We start from the raw sequence: 6,073 nt of genomic DNA, 5'->3' as shown, positions 1-6,073 counted from the left end.
AATCTCCTCTTCACCTCCTTCAAAGCAATCACCCAATAGTTCTATACTCAAACCAACAACACTTCCTTACATTCACAAGATTCCAGCCCCCTTAGACCTCATGAGAGAGCTCTATATATAGGAGTTTTGGAGAAAGGATGAGTCAGCTTGAGGCTGGCATGAAGCTGACTAGTGTCCTCTCCCACTTTAGTTATACTTCAGTTCTTGAGTCCACTTGGAGTTTCTTGCTTCCACTTGGAGATCTAGATCCTCTTACTCATCACAAGGCGAATTCCCTGATCCAAGTGTCATTTTGGAAGCTTCCTGGGCATTTGACACCTTGCAGAATGACTGTGCCACTTGGCCAATCTCGCCCAGCGCAGGTAACCTTCATTAGATTTGACATTCAGCGTAGGTACAGAGTAGAGCAGTTGACATTCAGCGCAGATGCTCAGTGGAGCAGTTGACATGATCCAGAATTAGCTTGTTTTTGAGTGTTTTCAGGTGGAGAACTGATTTTCAGTGCTGTGGTTTGCTGACCTTGTTCCTCTAGGGGTAGGAACAACATGTTTAGGGACTTTGGATCCCTTAGATTATTGACATTTCATGCTTCATGCTGTAAGGCACAAAAATGTCTATAACAGTTGCCCCCTAAAGTATGAGGTCGTTTATCGGGTGAAATGCTTTATCAGGAGGATCCGAAGTTCATTCAATCGCTGAGAGGCGCCTTGTAATAAAATACAATACAATACATTATTTTTCATTCTGCTTTCATGATCTAGCTGAGGCGGGCATTCCCATGCTCAGCTTTATAAATTCATTTTGGTACATAGAACAGACGATCGTCTGATGGTAGACTGATAATTCTCTGCTGAAATTATCATCCTTTGAGTAGGATGATCATCTGCTGCAATGATGTACATAACAAATGTCTTTATATCTTGAATATATATCGCAGCCCAGATGGATGAAACTAGATCCGGGGTCTTCAAACTCGTTCGATCTTCACTCTAAGTACAAGTCGATCCATGTGAGAATTGCGCTGAAGTCGAACATGGAAAGACATCGCTTGATTACCGGTCAATAAAGTAAACCGTTAACAAGCGCGAGAGGAATCACCAATAATGACAATGACCCTCAAGGTACTGCAGTACAATTCACGTGGTGTGAATAAAGGACTTGGCGTCGAATACCACGCAAAATCTTCTGGTCGAAGGTCATTAATGTATACCTGTCGCCGGAAGTGAGAAACTTGCCATTGAGGCATGCAAGCTTCAAAGTACTGGGGGTTTTGTTCCTAGATCAACTTCTCGGATAATGAGCTGAAGTCGACAAGAAGCGATCCGTCAAAGGAGGGCCTTAATGAATCCCACATCAGTGACACGGAACGGAGCTAATGATTTTAGTGGAGGTGACAACAATCTGTGAAATATGATTCAGGGTGGCGATCATGGGTGGATGAAGGATAATGTATGGCAGTGGATGGGACACGGTTGACTCTTTCTGAACAACATCTCTTGAACATATAACGACACTGATGTGATGGATCGGTAGCATTACCCCAAATGTGGATGGTTTGGTGAAGACCATGGCGACGAGACCGGTGAATGAAACAACCCAACCCGATGTGATACGGAGGACAAAGTGTCATGTTCAAGAGCGACTTGCTACCATTAAAGCTTTGAGGTTCTCCCAATTTTTCCCCAGTCATTTCTGACCAGTAACTCTTTATTTTTGTCAAGCTTGAGGAGGATAACATATGCTTGTTCTATAACCTGCCCTTCGGGTAAGCCCATCGCTATGTTTTAACGAGCTTAGCGATAGGGAAACTCGTTCTCGTCTAAAGACAAGTTTGTCGCTATTTAATCATTTTAACGAGTCTAACGACAAGGAAAACTCGGTCCTTTTCATTTTTAGAGAGTCTGAAAAGGTACAGAAAGTTAACTCCAAAATTCCTTTTTCGTCATCTAATCCCTTAAGTCCGAAAAAGTATAAAACAATACAGAAGGGATGAGTTTTCGATAACTTTAACGAGCCGAATAAAACAAGCGCTCAACCTTTTTGTGTAATAATCCCTCAGGTCCAAAAAGATTAAAATCTAGAGGAGGGATAGCTCTTCCGGTCAATTTAACGAGTTGGAAGGCCAAAACTCGGCAAACTTTTCATATTTTACGAGTCAGGAGAAAAGAGCTCAAAGAAGACTCGTCTTTTGAGGAACGAGTGATAAACAGGGATAGCAGCAGATTCCAGGTACAGGTTGGAATTTTCCAATCACGGCAGTGTCACAAGGATGGCTAGGTGAAATCACTCTTCGCAGCTGTTCCTCAAAATAGGTAAACAATTATATGGAGGTGAACGATTGGCCGAATGGAATGGAGGTGGCAGGTGCAAACACAACCAAGGCTTTTTATGGCTAATAAATTTACGATCACAATGGTTATTTACCGGAATAGGTTCATTTTTTAATGAGCTTAAACTCTGGAAGAAACTACTGCTCACGCTTTTCTATTTTTTAACGAGCATAAATTCCGCGGTAAAACTTCTCGATCTTATGTTTATTTTTTAACGAGCATGAACTATGTGCTAAAACTGCTCGGATCTCACTTTTCTATTTTTTAACGAGCATAAATTCCGCGGTAAAACTGCTCGAAAATACCAGTCATAAGATAAGAAATGTCTCCTGTGAGATCTCTATTTTTTATAGAGCTTCATATTCACTAAGCTTTGCTCCCTCTCATCCTTCCTTTATGCAAGTTCGGAAACGGATAATCCCAAAAATAGATAAATAACCGCCCCTAGCTTGCACTCCAAAAGGTTTGCATGCCCCCAGGTATAAAGTACAATTTTAAGGCTGCCCCTACTTATCCGATAAAACATTTGTTTTAAAGGGTGAGGCTTGCCTCTTTCTGGTTACCCAAAGATTGTTTTGTTAACACCATCAAACGAAAACATTTCCTCGGCACTGTCTACCGAAGTAGACAATGGTGAATGACTGTTGTCAAACAAGTAACCTTATGAAAAGAATATTGTTCTAGAACAACCCCTCTTCCATCCACGGACGGGGTACGGACTAGTCATATTCTTTCACGGAAATTCTACCTTATACCCAAGGTTTCCTCTGCCCGAAGCAGACCAGGATGCATGCCCCCTGGGTTTCAGTCCCATCTTTCTGAATCACTCGCACTCATCGGGAAGGAGGACTGGGGGTGGAGACATTTCTTGGGTGAATAGACCATTGAGGGTTGGTATGTGACTATTTGCGATGCGTGATCCCGGAAATGAAAGTTGGTCTACGAGCTTGACCATTCTTCCTTCGTGTGGAAAACACATTACTCTAAAGAGTGAGGAGACTATAGCTCCCATGCAATATATATAGTCTCGTCCAAGGAGTAGGTTATAATCCAAGGGTCCTTGAACAACCATCACGTTCATCTGAACGGTCTTCCCTTTCAATGTAACAGGCACATTGGGGAGGATCCCTAATGGTCGACTGGTTCCTTTATCAAAACCCGAGAGATTTCTTATCTCAGGCAAAAGCTCTGGGGAACCCAGTGCTTTCCAAGCAATAGAGGAAAGGATACTCACAGATGCCCCTTCATCAATGATAGTTCCAGCCATTACCATCCTGTAAATTTGGACGATGATTCTGAATGGTATACTGGCTGGTAACCGGGGTCTGCCTAGTTGGTTCCAATCAAAGGACACAACCAGGTTGCTTGGTGGTGGGACCGAATACACGGCCGGATATGACCCTGACGATGTTCCTTCCTGCGATAAAGGAATGGGCGCATTGCCCTGATGCTCATCAGAGTCGGTGTTGATGAAAAGAATCTGGATGGTGTCATCCTTATTCTCTTCAGTGAGGGTGTCATTTGAAGATGAATCTTCAGTGACGGTGTCATTTGAAGATGAAACCTCTGAAGGCGGAACCGGGTCAACTGCCGTATTGACCTTTAAACTTTCGTCTGGTCTGGATTCAGTAGGTTCATTTTCAATGAATGACGCTTCAGCTGACCACTTGAGCGGGCCAGCTGTATTTTCAACCAACGAAGGACTTGGCACGAGTTTTTTGTATCCAGGAGGAAGCATTACCGGTGAAACCGGACGATCTTCCAAAACTCTCTTCGCTTTGTCTAAGAAGGGACAACGGTGGATGGCGTGATCGCCTTTACACAGTTTGCAGGGGGATCTTGCTCCCCCTCTTTGTCTTGAACCTTCACTTTCGATGGTTGACGGTAAGCATTCAACATGGTTATCAGAGGTTGATGCTCCCGAATTGTGCAAACGAGGTGACCAGTCCCTTAGTATCCGGGGAATACAGGGACAATCTCTATGGAAGTGGTCTCCTCTACATATGACACATGGAGATTTAGGCCCGGTCTGTGCTGTGTGTGGATTTTTGTCAGATGTCTTTTGCTTGCCCCCATGCGCCTTAGGCTCCTTCTTCTTCTTCTCCTTCTTCTCCATGGGAGCTTGGCTTTTGCCGGCTCTACCTTGCGAAGATGAAGGATTAGAGGAAGAGTTATAGGAAGTGGAAGGCTGGTGGGCAGCTCTAGACTCATCTAACTGTTGACTCGACTGTTCAGGAACCATGGTGGTCTGAACTACATTGGTTGAGAATAGCCAAATAGGCAGGCCAATTGTCAATCCTGGAAGCGACAATGTGGCCATGTGGGGCGCACCAAATTCTCCCCAAGAGGAGAAAGGACTAGGATTTCCATCATGTGGAATTCCTTGGTTGGGGCGTTCCATGTTCTCAACCTAAGATCAACGCGGGAATAGGAGGTGATTATGTTCCGTTTAAAATAAATTTTATAACGACGCTTTGGACACAACTTGCTTTTTCACTTTTTAAGAGTCGAGAAAAAGCTAAAGATGACTCTAGTCTCCTTCGATGTTTTAACGAGCCCGAAGTGACAAATGCTCGGATGGACTTTTTCAGTTATAGAGTTTGAAAAAGGCCAAAAGAAACTACTCTGGATTTCTAGGCAGAGGGTGTGCCAAACTTTTCGCAAAACCACAGAATACGTTTTACGGTACGAGTGGTCGATCTTCGTGAATGCTGTGTTCACTGCATTGTGATCAGTAGGGCGGCCGACACGGCTTCCTATGGATAAAGGCTTTGTTCCTATAGGGGTCTCCCAATATATACGCGACGGTACGTGGGAGCACAAGTCCGTATTGATACTTATCGCTTCACCATGGAGGAATCACCCAACCACTCAACGCTAACATATCACGTTTAATGACGCCAGAACACGTCTCTAGCTTAGACCTCTATGTGTTTGCGTTATGTTTCAATGCGTTGTTATGTAAATTCAATTTATTTTAAGGTTGATCTTGTTTAGCAGTTTGCCTTTATGGATCACCACGAGATGTATGATAACACTCCTAAATGCAGTCTAAGATGATAAGCAAGCTTTTCAATCTTTCAACTTTGAAAATCTTAACTACTGAGGGAAAAGAAAGATAACATCTTTTCACACAGATCATAGAGCACACACTAATGCACTTTTTCCTAAATCAACATGCAAACTGTCATAATGCACATGCACAATGCAAGTATTTCTTTTCTCTTTCTTAATGTTTGTGCGACACAAAAAGAAAGCTGTTGTATAACTTTGAATTCAATTTCAAGTGAAAGCAAACAAGCTTGTCCAAAATCAAAAGACACCTTAAGATTTACTTGTTTTGACACTAGAAATATATAAATTCAAACCATATGACGAAAGCAAAAGCTCAATCAGCTATGAACAACAAATAAACTAATTCTTAAGATCAAAACGACACTTTATCACAGGTCTAGATCTAAGAGGCCACAGCAAGACTAGTTCACTTTCGTTATGGGAAACTGCAAATGATACAAGAAATACACAAAGAACAAACACAGTTTCTTTATACAACCGAGGCGAAATAGTGGCAAGGAAAGTTGGTTTCAGATAGGCACATTGACTGGTAACAGGCAGCAAAAACAAGAGTGAAAACAGGGCAAGAAACATCAGGAAACCCTAGTAGCACAAGGCAAAACTGGTCCAGCGCAGGTGGTACACAGGCAGTTTTACCTTCAGCGTAGGTAGCCCCTTCGGGAACTGCG

The sequence above is a fragment of the Pinus tabuliformis genome, chromosome 4_2 (genome assembly GCF_031772625.1).
Source record: "Pinus tabuliformis cultivar Carrire ecotype Pingquan chromosome 4_2, CPIR1, whole genome shotgun sequence".
Lineage (NCBI taxonomy): Eukaryota > Viridiplantae > Streptophyta > Pinopsida > Pinales > Pinaceae > Pinus > Pinus tabuliformis.
Note: the sequence above shows the minus strand (reverse complement) of the source record.